At 47.6% G+C, this 12,037-nt stretch overlaps 1 long non-coding RNA gene across 1 annotated transcript; it reads left to right on the top strand.

The window, feature by feature from the left end:
• Nucleotides 1-574: 574 nt before the first annotated feature.
• LOC121663117 lies at nt 575-8,808 on the top strand. Its single transcript, XR_006015533.1, has 3 exons — nt 575-2,102; nt 6,213-6,300; nt 7,157-8,808. It is a non-coding gene; the product is annotated as an uncharacterized LOC121663117 (long non-coding RNA).
• Nucleotides 8,809-12,037: the final 3,229 nt, after the last annotated feature.

Below are 12,037 nucleotides of genomic sequence, written 5' to 3'. Positions count from 1 at the left end.
GGATCAAACCAGCAGCCACGTGTGTGCAGTGAGCAGGAGATTCTAAAGCCCAGCGCAGGGGCACTTCTCACTGAGCTGTGCAAAGGTCACCCTGTGCTGTGATTAAGCTCCTGTCAACATTGAGCCTGTAGGAGAGCTCAGAAAACACTCTGCAAACAAGAGCCAGGTTCTCTGGGTTAAAAGGTTATGAAATTTAGTCTAATCTCTAGTTCTATTTTCTTAGAAGTTCACTACCAATCTATTATAGGCAAGGAAGTCAGTGCACCCCAAAACCAGGTTTCCCAACCTCTTCTTTCACAAATTCTTCTTTTACGTGACCCTGGCCATATTTATTGTAGAATCACAGACTGGTTTGAGTTGAAGGGACCTCAAAAATCACCTCATTCCTCCCCCCGCCACGGGCAGGGACACCTCCCACTGTCCCAGGCTGCTCCAAGCCCCAATGTCCAGCCTGGCCTTGGGCACTGCCAGGGATCCAGGGGCAGCCCCAGCTGCTCTGGGCACCCTGTGCCAGGGCCTCCCCACCCTGTCAGGGAACAATTTCTTCTCAATTTCTAATCTACCAGACAATTTCTACAAGGCTGCTCAGACTTGCAGTTCAAACTGTTCAGAATTCTCTCAAGACTCCCTGAAATCTCTTTTTTGAGTCATGCTGATTTGCATCATCATTTCTCAGACTGAAATGAAATAATTTCATTTTGTCAAAACATTCCTTCCACCACTCTCTTGAAAACCACTTGTGACTCTGTGAATTATCACAGGAATTTCACATTTGGCACAGTATTTCTCCCAGTGAGAGGTTTGGATCTGTTGCCTTTCCAACTGCCCACAAAGTTCTTACACTTTCCAGCACTGGGAGTTGTCCACAAATCGAACAGAATAAGTAAGATATCAGAAGATTTAACACCCAGGCAAAGTAAAACAGCAGAATAATCAGAATGTTTTCTAAGTGTATAGAAACTATCAGGGAGGCGAATCCTTGTCTACATGAATCCCTCAGGAACAAAACAAGCTGACCCAACCCAATTTTGCTCTCCAATGGATGAGACTTTGTGGATAAGGAAGACGCAGCAGATCCCACACACCTGAGGCTCCTGGCATCGTCCCACATGACATCCCTAAGTGAAGAGTGCCTTGGCTGAAGTCCTGACACAAATCTGCTTGGAATCTGCAGTTTCCAATGGCTCACTGTGCAATGCAAAGGACAAATTGAATGGTTACTCAGCTGCTCATGAGATCCATTCAATATTTTATTGATAGCCTGCATGAGGGAACGGACTGCGTGTTTATTAAATCTGCCAAGATTAAATCTGTGAAGAGTGGCTGTGAATACATGGGGGAGAGCAGTGTTAAAAACTTTCGACAACTTGGACAAGTCTATAAATACAGGAGCCATCTCACTGGTAAGAAAAGCAGAGTGGTTTCACTTGGGCAGGAGTAAAGTGCACAAATACAGGACAGACACCAGCTGGCAGAAAGCAGTCTGGAAAAATGAACAATCTGAAGGTTCTGCTGGATCACAGGCTGCACAGGGGTTGTTATCCTGAGCAGAGAGAGAGTTTATTATCTGAGTGGCTCTATTAGCAGCACAAATACCTGCCAGACGTCTTGCAGCTCCTCTGCTGTCCCCCGAAACACCTGAGTGCAGAAGCACGTCCAGGTTTGGGTGCTGCTCCTCGGGAAAGGCTGACAGGCAAAGCAGCAAGACAACGGAAAACACGAGCTGAATGAAGAGACTGAGAACAGGAGGTGCCAACAGAGAGCAAAGCATGGAGAGGAGCAGGAAAAGCCCTGATGGTGCAGGGTTGGTGCAGGAGCAGCCCTGTGCCAGATCAGAGTCTGCTGCAAAATGCCTGTGAATGAAACAACTGCTCTGCACATGCCAGGAATGTCACCAGCAGCTCTGATTCTGCTGTGGAAGGAGGAGATGGACCAAGGGCTCAGCTGGGAGTTCATGCAGCTTCACTTTTCAAGGATTCTGTGCCCAGCTGAGGCTGATTACGGTTTGTCCGTCCCCCGTTTGCCCTGATGCACCACAGTGGCTTCACGCAGCAATTGCTCCTGGACATTTGTATCATTTCTGCATTAGCATCCTCATTAAGGTTAGTGGTTTGTGTTCATCTTACCATCTTAGGACTATCTGTCTCACAAACACCTCATCAAAATGCTGTCTGCCAGACCAGCTTGACTCACAGCTCATTCATCAAAAGCCATTTTAATAATTAGCCCTCAAATACTAATTCGATAAAATCTTCCTATCTTGATTTTCCTCCCCAGCCAGCACAACGGGCAGAAGGGCTCGGAATCCTTTGGCACTGCTGCTCCCAGACTCTCGGGCTCTGGATCAGAGCTGCTGGTGCCAGTCTCCCATCCCACTTGACAGAATTTTAGAAACTACTTCAATTTTAGAAAATACTGTAGACACCTTGGGCCTGCAGCTTCTCACAGGACACCAGATCACTGCTGCTGCCACCAGCATCCAGCCCAACCCCTGGCACAAAGGCAGGACCAGCTCTCCCTGTATCCATTTTGACATCGGAAAAGAATCTTAAATTGCTTTAATCCTCCCCAGATTGCCCATTTCAGTGATTCTACATCCTACGTCAGCCGTGTATTCCTGATGTTAGTGCAGTTCAGCCTGTTTTCTCCAGCCATTTTCCCAAGGAAAGCAATTTAAGCTGCAGTGCCCAGGCTGAGTAACACAGCACCTTCTGAGCCAGATGATTCCTCAGGGTGTCAGGGAAAGCAGTCCTGCTTTATCAAACAATTATAATCAATTACCAATATTGATCAGAAGCAGCTACAGCCGAGCTTCCTGCAGGACCCATTGAATTAAATGGCTGTGCTGGAAGAAGAGCAAAGATCCCTGTGAAATTGTGCAGGTTCTGAGATTTATGAAAGCACAGCTCGATTTCATTGGCATTCCATCAGTTAAATCAACATTATATAAACCCTTATATATAGGGGTTCTTATATAAAAGAAATCATGCAAGTCACAGACCTCGTTAGCTCTGTGTACCCTTCTACCACTGCTAAATTGAGTTGGTATGTCAGAGACTAGAAACCCAAAAGATTCCTGATTTATCATCTTAATTCTTTACATCTCCTCTCAAGAATTCACAGCGCTGTCATTCTCTCCTCCATTCCCATTACCTTCTTCGTAACATATTGGCCTTCTTACTTTTACTGAATAATTCCTGGCCTATTATATCTATAATTATACTAATAATTAAGCATGCCTTTTCATCAGCTAGCAGCTAATTACTTCTGTTCCTACCCAGCTTGCTCAGAAAACAGTCAATTCATCTGTATCCCCATCACTCTCCCTGTTGCTAAGCACTCAGTGCCACTCAGCAGTGGCACTGTCACGGTGTGGGGTGGCTCAAGGTGCTCTGCAGTGCCCGAGTGCTGCTGCCTTTCACCCCCACAGGGGTTTCTCACCTGAGAGAAGGCTTTACTCACCTGCCTGGCCTCACTGCTGATCCCAAACAGCTCCAGAGCTGTCCAAGAGCAGCTCCTGATTTCTGCAAGGAGCAGCTGAAGAGACCTGGAAAGAAGTGGATACCAAACGAGGCTGTGCCGGCTTGTGGCTCAGAGCACACCCACAAGGTTGTGTTAGATGGGAACTGAAGCCATGAGGTCTAAACTCTTGATTATTTGGACTTCTGCGAAGCTTTTGGCACAGTCAGAGGAACAGAGCACTTCTCCCATGAGGAAAGGCTGAGGGAATTGGGATTGTTCCCAAGCCTGGAGAAGAGAAGCTTTGGGGTGACCTCATTGTGGCCTTGCAGGGCCTGAAGGGAGCCCCCAGGAAAGATGGAGAGAGACAATTTCCAGGGGATGGAGGGGCAGGACACAGGGAATGGCTTCCCAGTGCCAGAGGGCAGGGCTGGATGGGATCTTGGGCAGGAATTGTTCCCTGGGAGGGTGGGCAGGCGCTGGCACAGGGTGCCCAGAGCAGCTGGGGCTGCCCCTGGATCCCTGGCAGTGCCCAAAGCCAGGCTGGACACTGGGGCTTGGAGCAGCCTGGCACAGTGGGAGGTGTCCCTGCCATGGCAGGGGTGGAATGGGATGGGCTTTAAGGTGCACCCTAAACCCAAACCAGTTTGGGATTCCATGGTTCTGTGATTCTCCACTTCCTCTCACACCTTGTCCATCACACCCCGATCATTCCTGATCTGCTGATGTGACAGCTGGACATTGTCACTGTGACCCTGCTCCTCACTCTGGTTCCCACCAACACCCTGCCCCAAATCACTCACACTAATTAGTACCAAACTTCTGTGAAGTGGTGGTAAATCAGCTCAGATTGATTGTTTTTCCCCACTTATCTGTCATTCGGCCCATCGTAGGCTGCAGACAGAAGTGGATGTTCCAGGACAGGAATTCCCACCATCACCAGCTTTGGCAAGCTGCTTCCTTGCCTGTTCCTCAGGTAACTAAATCAGGGAAATTACCATTAGTGAAATGTTAATGGGCTGGTATTTCCAGCCCTCCCAGAGACTGGGTTAGGCCAATCCCTTAATCCTTTTATCTGACTCATGACTGCATCCTCTGAAATGAAGCAATGCTGGCAAATGAAGTGGTTGTGCCTGATTCCAGCGAAAGGAAAATTGGAAAATGAAGGAATTTGTTACAAAAAACGCTCAGAGTGGCAGCCAGAAAGGTAAAATGTTTTCAGATGGCAGGTAGACTATTTTAGGATTTTATATTGGAGGCTCAAAGCAAATGCATATAACCTGTCAAAAAAAAAGACTTGAGAGGAAAACAAAAAGCTTGCATCATAAAACAGCAGGATCAGGGAGGCTCTTGGAAGTTAAAAGGTATCCTGCAAAAAGCTGAAGTTGTGTCTGAAAAAGGAAATCTAAAAAGAACATAAATTCTGGCAGACTAAATGTAAAAGCACTATAACATAGATGGAAGAAAGAGTTTAGAAGCAGTTTGCTAAAGAAATAGAAAAGAATGTTATAAATCCTTCTTGAACACATCAAGAGCAAGGAGCTTGCAAGAGCCACACAGGTGGGGAAGGAGCACTCAGAAAACACGATGCAATCACAAAAAAATCCCAAATTCTTGGGGGTTTTTTCCAAACCTCTGTTCACCTGGAGAATCTTGGAAACTCTAGCACCAGGATCTTGTTTATAAGGCCTTCACAGAAGGCTTGTCTTAATTTAAGGGTGTTAAGTGGCGATTACAAAGCCGATAAAATGAATAACGGCGTTTCAGCGGGCGCCTGATGGAATTCACACGAGCTTTTTCTAGAATGTTAAATATGAATCATCTGAGCTAATACCCTCAGTGCGTAACCTTTTGCTGAAAATTGCTGTGATTATCAAAGGACTGGCAGGTAACTAATAAGAAATGGGGTTTTTAAAATAAATCCAGTGGCGATTCGAGAGGCCTCAGACCACTAAGCTCAATGTCCATACGGGTCATGTTGGCTGAAGCTTCAGTAAAGAACAGAATTAGTGAATACATGAATAAAAGTAACATGTTAAGGAAAAGTAAACATGACTTTTGTAAAAGGAATCCAAGCCTTCTAAATCTGCTGGAATTCTTTGAAGGAGTCAAAAGCATGTAAATAGCAGAGCTCCAGCTGAGAATTTTTCCCTGCATTTCCAACTCACCCCAAGCTTCCAGAAACCTCATGCATAGAAGGTCTCATCAAAGGCTTTTAAATAAACTAAAACAGCCAGGGACTACAGGTAAGGACCTCACAGAGTTACAATTTAGCATTGGAAATAGAAGATTATCCTAAAGGATGAGTTTTCACAGTGGAAGATGATCAGCAGTGGAGTCCCGTGGGGATTAAGGTCCACGGTGTTCAGTGTGCTCAGAAATTATTTGAAAGGTTGGGGGAACAGTGAAGAAGTTTTCTGATAAAAACGAAGTTAATTAGGATACTAGTTACTGCAGAAAGTTCAAGATGCAACAACACTGAGCAAGCCTCATGGTGAAGTGGAAGACGAATTTCAGCCCTGACAACTATAATCTGGTTACCCACAAAAAGCAACACTTTACACGCAGAGTGATGGGCTCTGAGCTAGTTTGCACAATTTAGGAAATGCATCTCAACATTATAACAGCTTGTTCTATGAATATATGACCCCATTGCTCAAGAGCAGGCAAAAACATCCCAAAGTTTAGAATTCTTAGGAGAGAAAAGTACGGCCCAGCCCCTGCTCACATTAACAGTGGCTCTGCTTCTCCAGCACCCAGCGCATCTCTGGTACCCTCACCTGAGACAAAAAGAAACTGTAACAGCAAAAAGAAAAGGTACATGGCAGGATGACAAACACGGTGAGTACAAAACTGCTTTCATGTGAGAAACAGAGTGAGCATGAATGAGAGGTTGAATAGGAAGGGACCGCTTGGCATTTGTCGTTGCCAATTGTGCCGAGCAGGCCAGGTGCCAGCAAGGGGAGACGGACACCGAACACGAGCTCTGTCGTGTGCCTCTTTGTTCAGCTGCTGAAGCCTTCATATCCTGTCAGGCAACAGCTCCGAGGGCTCTGGGAGGACTGTGACAGCTCCGTTTGCTACATAATCCCAGCGCGCTTTCAGGGAGATACAAGGCGGGAAGGAGGAATGAAAGACTTGCAGTGCTTTTTGTGCCCATTACCTCAAAATTATCGCTCATTAGAGGTCTCCACTTCCTTTCCCAGCTGTCCTCCCCCCACCACGATTTCAGAATTAAAATAAATAAAAGTGATAACCCCACACACACACTTGGGCTGTATTTACTAACATCTGCCTACGGTGACCCAGCTGTTTCTTGCCAGCCCCTTCAGGGATGTGTTTTGACACAGCTCCTCTCACCTTTTCACACTTCTCTCATTTCCCAGCTCCTCTGAGCACTGTGGGTTCAGGCTGTTAACTCAGCTCCTTCAGGGACAGCACTGCCTTTCAGTCACTTGTGCACTGACTTGTACCAACTGGTCCCAAACCTGGGAACAGCCTCAAACTCCTGGCGAGCCATTAATAATACACCAGCAATCCTTTTAATTGCAACCGGGTGTCTGGAATTTTGGAGCTGCACGCAGAGCTCCTTCTCCCCACAATATTATTGTCCCATTGTGCATTTTGGAGTTTAGCTCTCATTAAAAGTAATAGAGGGAAATAGTCTGTGGCAAACTGAATGTGTTTGTTTTCACAGTTCACCTCCTGCTCCTCCACACTCAAACACTCTCTCGCTCGGTGACAAGACCACAGCTGCTGCCATCATTTACTTACCTGAGGAGCGCAATATTTAGCTGGAGGGACACTGGAGTTTTCTGTTTGTTAGTTATCAGGTCAACAACTCTCACCTTATCACTTCAGTTTCCATTCTGTTGATAAAACCTGTCAGCCTTCCTTGAGTGGTTCCAGGCCCTCAGAAGAAATCACATTAAATTGGCACAACCAAGTAAATCTGTAAGGGATGTGCTCCTGCCTATCCAAAGGGCAGGGGGGAGGGCTTGAATTTCTTTCCCTCTTCCTGCTTGCACAGTTCCAATGTCCGAGTGCTTGGAGCTGTGTTGAAATCCTCCCTAAGGACTCAGCAGTTCGAGTCAGATCAGGTCTTTGACTATAGCCCAGAGGAGATGTCTGTGGAACCGAAATTGATATGTTTAAGTGCAAGAGACAATAATCACTTCTTCAAGTAGAAGCTAAAAATACCCACAAGAAAGTGGAAGTCATAATGGAGATTTTAAAGATCTGTGACACACCAGAGCCTGCACAGGGGTTTTAATGAGAGAGAGGCCAATTTAATTGGTCAGTGCCAGCAGATGCTCCGTTGGGTGAGGGGCTCCGAGGTCTCACACTCCCGGTGAACGCCCGGAGCGTCACTGGACGAGCCGGTGTCAGAGCACAGCCGTGTCACAGCCAGGGACAGCCTCCATCGCCAACATCACACGGCCCGGCCACGAGGAGAGGGCACTGAAAAGAGGAGGCAAAAGCTACAAAGGAACGTTCCTCAAGGTAATTGCAGGACCGGCCATCTCCACGTGCTGTTTGCTTCATTACAGCTCTGGGCACGGAGCTAAAGCAGCCCGTTAAGTTTTAAAGTCTGTTAGGGCTGAGTTAACAAGGACTTGCTGAGCACCTCATTCTGAATTCACACCCCTCCCCTGTGAAAACTCTCCTGGAGTGTTTGTGGAAACCCAGAAATAACTTCCGTGGACCATTCAATTACAGACAATCACCACCCAGAGCTCCCTGTCCTCGTGGCACGGCTCATCAATCAGGTTTGCTGTCACCGTGTCTCTTCTCATAGCAGTCACCAGAAGGCTCTGAGCTCCCTCCGAATCCATGTGACATTTACTGTCAGGGGCTGTCAACACCAAGAGATTCTCCCAGGGCCTCGGAGTTCATCACAAAGCAACGAGATCTATCCCCAAAGCCTGCTCCCACTTCCAGCTCTGGATTACTGTGACTGACTGAGGGGCTTTGCAGCACTCAGGGAAGAGGGAAGCAGCAGCACGAGCTACAGCTATGCCCAAATACCTTTGTTTGCTTATACTCTTCTCTTTTCTTATTCTACAGCTGCTTTAAGAGAGGTTTCAGGCATATGATTAATTAGCCTTCCTCAAAAATATCCCTTATAAACTTATTAAGAGAAAGCTGAGATTGTTTACTTGGAAATTCAGCCTTCCCATCTTTTGCATTGATCCTGCCTTCACTCTCTGTTCAACAACATAGTGACCTAGTGGAAAAAATTTATGAAACTAAATAAATTGCAGTTGGCAGTATTGACAGAGTGTGTATATGCACATTTGGGTTTGTATGAATGTATTATAAGAAATCTAATAAAGTAAAACAAACACATTTGCTTTGTCTGTGAGCTGTGAAACGAGATATCCCCTGTAATTACACTGTTTGAAGTCTGTTTGGTCAAAGGGGGATGGTGAGATTTTTGGCCATAAATTTCTGGGTTTAGATTAAAAAAACAACTATTATCTATCAAAGCTTACATGGCCCACTAAGTTACTTTGCTCAAGATGCAGAAAAATAAAAATGCAGATGAAAACTCAAGTTAGCAGGAGGCCACCACAAGACCAGAGGAACCAGCTCCAGAGAATAAAGTTCCAGTGCCAAATGTGCCTCAAAAAAATAATCAAAAACTTGGAAATACCTTCATTTTGTCTGCACTTTGAGGGGGAAGGGGCATCAATGAGTGTTTAAACCAGTGACTGAAAGAGTGATTTCAACTGCACAGGTTTTAAAAGAACTCAGAACGTGTATAACCTTCTAGAACTTCGGTGTCTATTTTTAGCTTGCTTTCCATAACCAGCCTGGTTCCCTCTTCCAACCAAAATAAATATATTTCTTAAGGAGCACAGTATTTATTTCCCCCAGGAGCAAAGTATTTATTTTTCTAAAATTATCATGATAACAAGCAGAGTTTTCTCAGTCCCTTCTGGTACACTCTGTGTGCTGCTAACCCACTGCTGACCAGCATCTGAGCCCAGCAATCCAGGCTGATTTCCATCCAACTTATGGCCCATTTACCCACTCCACACCTCACCCACCAGGCTCGTAGAATGACACCAGGGGTGCCTTTGTGCTAGAGTCCAGTAAACACCACCCATTGCTCTCCCCTCTGAGCCAGTCTCATCACAGAGGCAATCAGGTTCCTTTGGCATAATTGTCCTTAAATCCATGCTGGCTGCTCCCAATCACCATCTTGTGTAGAACAGTTTCCAGGAGAAAGCTCCCCAACACCTTCCAGAGAGTCAGGTTAAATCGAATGTTTTAGAATTGTCCAATCCTTCTTCTTACCCTTCTCATAAAATCCCAGAATGGTTTGGGTTGGAAAAAACCTTAAAGCTCCAATGTCCCACCCCTGCCATGGCAGGGACACCTCCCACCATCCCAGGCTGCTCCAAGCCCCAATGTCCAGCCTGGCCTTGGGCACTGCCAGGGATCCAGGGGCAGCCCCAGCTGCTCTGGGCACCCTGTGCCAGGGCCTGCCCACCCTCCCAGGGAACAATTCTTCACTGACTGTATGATGTTTGTCCTTTCTCAGTCAGCAGAATCCTCTCCTGATTGCTGTGACCTTGCAAAGGGACCCTGCAGTGACATTGGCCACTTCCCCCACCACCCCTGGGTGCAGGGAACACAATCCCAGCACCAGCAGGCAGAAAAGCTGAAGCAAGACACTGCACCTGCAGCAATTCCTCAGAGCTGATGCCCTCCTCCTTCTCAACGTCCTTTCCACTCTGCCTTCAAGCTGCAAGGACACAAACTGGCTGAGCTGGACAACCCCAGCAGCAGAACCTCATGTGGAACATTCTGAACGTCCTTCTGCCTCCACCTGAGCCATTCTCTCTTCAACATTCCCTCCTTCAGCCACATTCCTGCACAGCTTTGCCAGCTCAGCTTTGTGTTGCTCTGTCAGTTCCCTTCCCAGAACCCCAGAGTGGGTGAGGCTGAAGGGCCCACAGGGGCTCAGCCGGCGGCACCTCCCTGCCCCAGCAGGGCCATGGCAGAGCCCAGGGCACAGCAGTGTGCCCACACAGCTCTGCAATATCCCCAGCGAGGGACACTGCACAGCCTCTCTGCACAATCTGCTCGGGGCCGGGCCCTGCCCAGGGCAGCAGTTCTGCCTCCTGGGCGGGGGAATTGCTGCGCTCAGGCCCTGCCCGGTGCTCTGGGGCCGCTGCCGGGCCCCGGAGCAGAGCCCGGGCCCTGCCCTGAGCCCTCCCTGCAGCCAGGGACAGCCAGGGCTGAGGGCCCCTCTCAGCTGGGGCTCCTCTCGAGGCTGAGCAGCCCCGGCTCCCTCAGCCTGTGCTGGGCACGGGGATGCTCCAGGCCCTTCCTCAGCTGCGCAGCCTCCGCCGGCCCCGCTCCAGGAGCTCCCTGGCCCTGCTGGGCTGAGGAGCCAGAGCTGGGCACGGCACCCCAGAGGTGCCCCCAGGGCTGGGCACAGGGGCAGGATCCCTCCCTGACCTGCTGGAAAAGCACCCCACGATCCCACTGGCCTCCCTGGCCACTTGGTCCTTCCGTCCAGAGCTGCTTTCTCATCTCTCAGCATCCCCTCACCTCCATCCAGTGATTTTCCTTCTCCAGTGTCAAAGACACAGGCACATAACTGCACCATGGACACCGTGCAGCTGCTGGGGAATCCCCTCAACAGGAATCCAAACACACCAGCTCTGCTCTTGCCTTGCCAGTCACAGAAAAGACAGAGTATCACTCACCACCTGGCTGGGGACTTGAAAGGAAACCAGGACCAAAGCATTAAAAATTCAGTGATCAGCTGAGAAGACCTTGGATGAACCACTACCAACAAATGCAGGTTCATTTTTTGGAGCATTAATTAGTGGTATCAACCTGATGAGCAAGAAAATTAAGGCAAGATTATAGAGTGGAGATGCTGATATTTCTATTTTGCATGTAATTTTCATCCCCAAACAAACTGTAGTAGCTTAGCAAACACCAGTCTACTAACATGAGACAATTACAGACACATTTAGTGAAACAGGCAACTAAATGACTTTGTAATTACACTATTAAGCCAAATCTGGGGTGAAAAGGATAAAGGATTTGTGTCCCATATGACACTACCAAAGAAAAAAAAAATACAAGCTGTGGAACACCAAGAGAAATTTTATAGTTTAAAGCAAGTGTTCAGGCTGATGAAGGAGAGTGATTATGGATCTTGTGGAAAGCCATACCTGGAATTAAACTAGCAGCCATTCAAGCATAAACCACAGCTAATACTGAACAAGAACTCTGAGCTCATAACAGGAATTACCAGCACAGAAAACACCATATTCCAGAAAGAGAGACAATTGCTGCAATGGCCAAGAATTTCTGTGCCTATGGAGCAAAGGAATAAACAAGAGAGTGTTCAGCTGGAATGAGCAGGGCAGTATTCCCACTCCTCATGGAAACCCAGGGTGAGGAGGACATGAAGATGATTTTTCCTCAGGCTGGCACAGCATGGCCCCTGTGGGGTGCAGCTCTGGGTGAAGAAAAGGCAACCACAGGAATCCTTCAGCACTCCCCACTATTAACGTGGTTCTTACATTTTGTCACCCCCAGGGCTCAG

This window comes from Corvus kubaryi, unplaced genomic scaffold (assembly GCF_017639235.1).
Source record: "Corvus kubaryi isolate FWS band 111438036 unplaced genomic scaffold, C.kubaryi_AGA036_p1.0 128, whole genome shotgun sequence".
In the NCBI taxonomy this organism is placed as follows: Eukaryota; Metazoa; Chordata; class Aves; order Passeriformes; family Corvidae; genus Corvus; species Corvus kubaryi.
The sequence above is the reverse complement of the archived record's forward strand: the minus strand, read 5'-3'. Positions and strand labels throughout refer to the sequence as shown.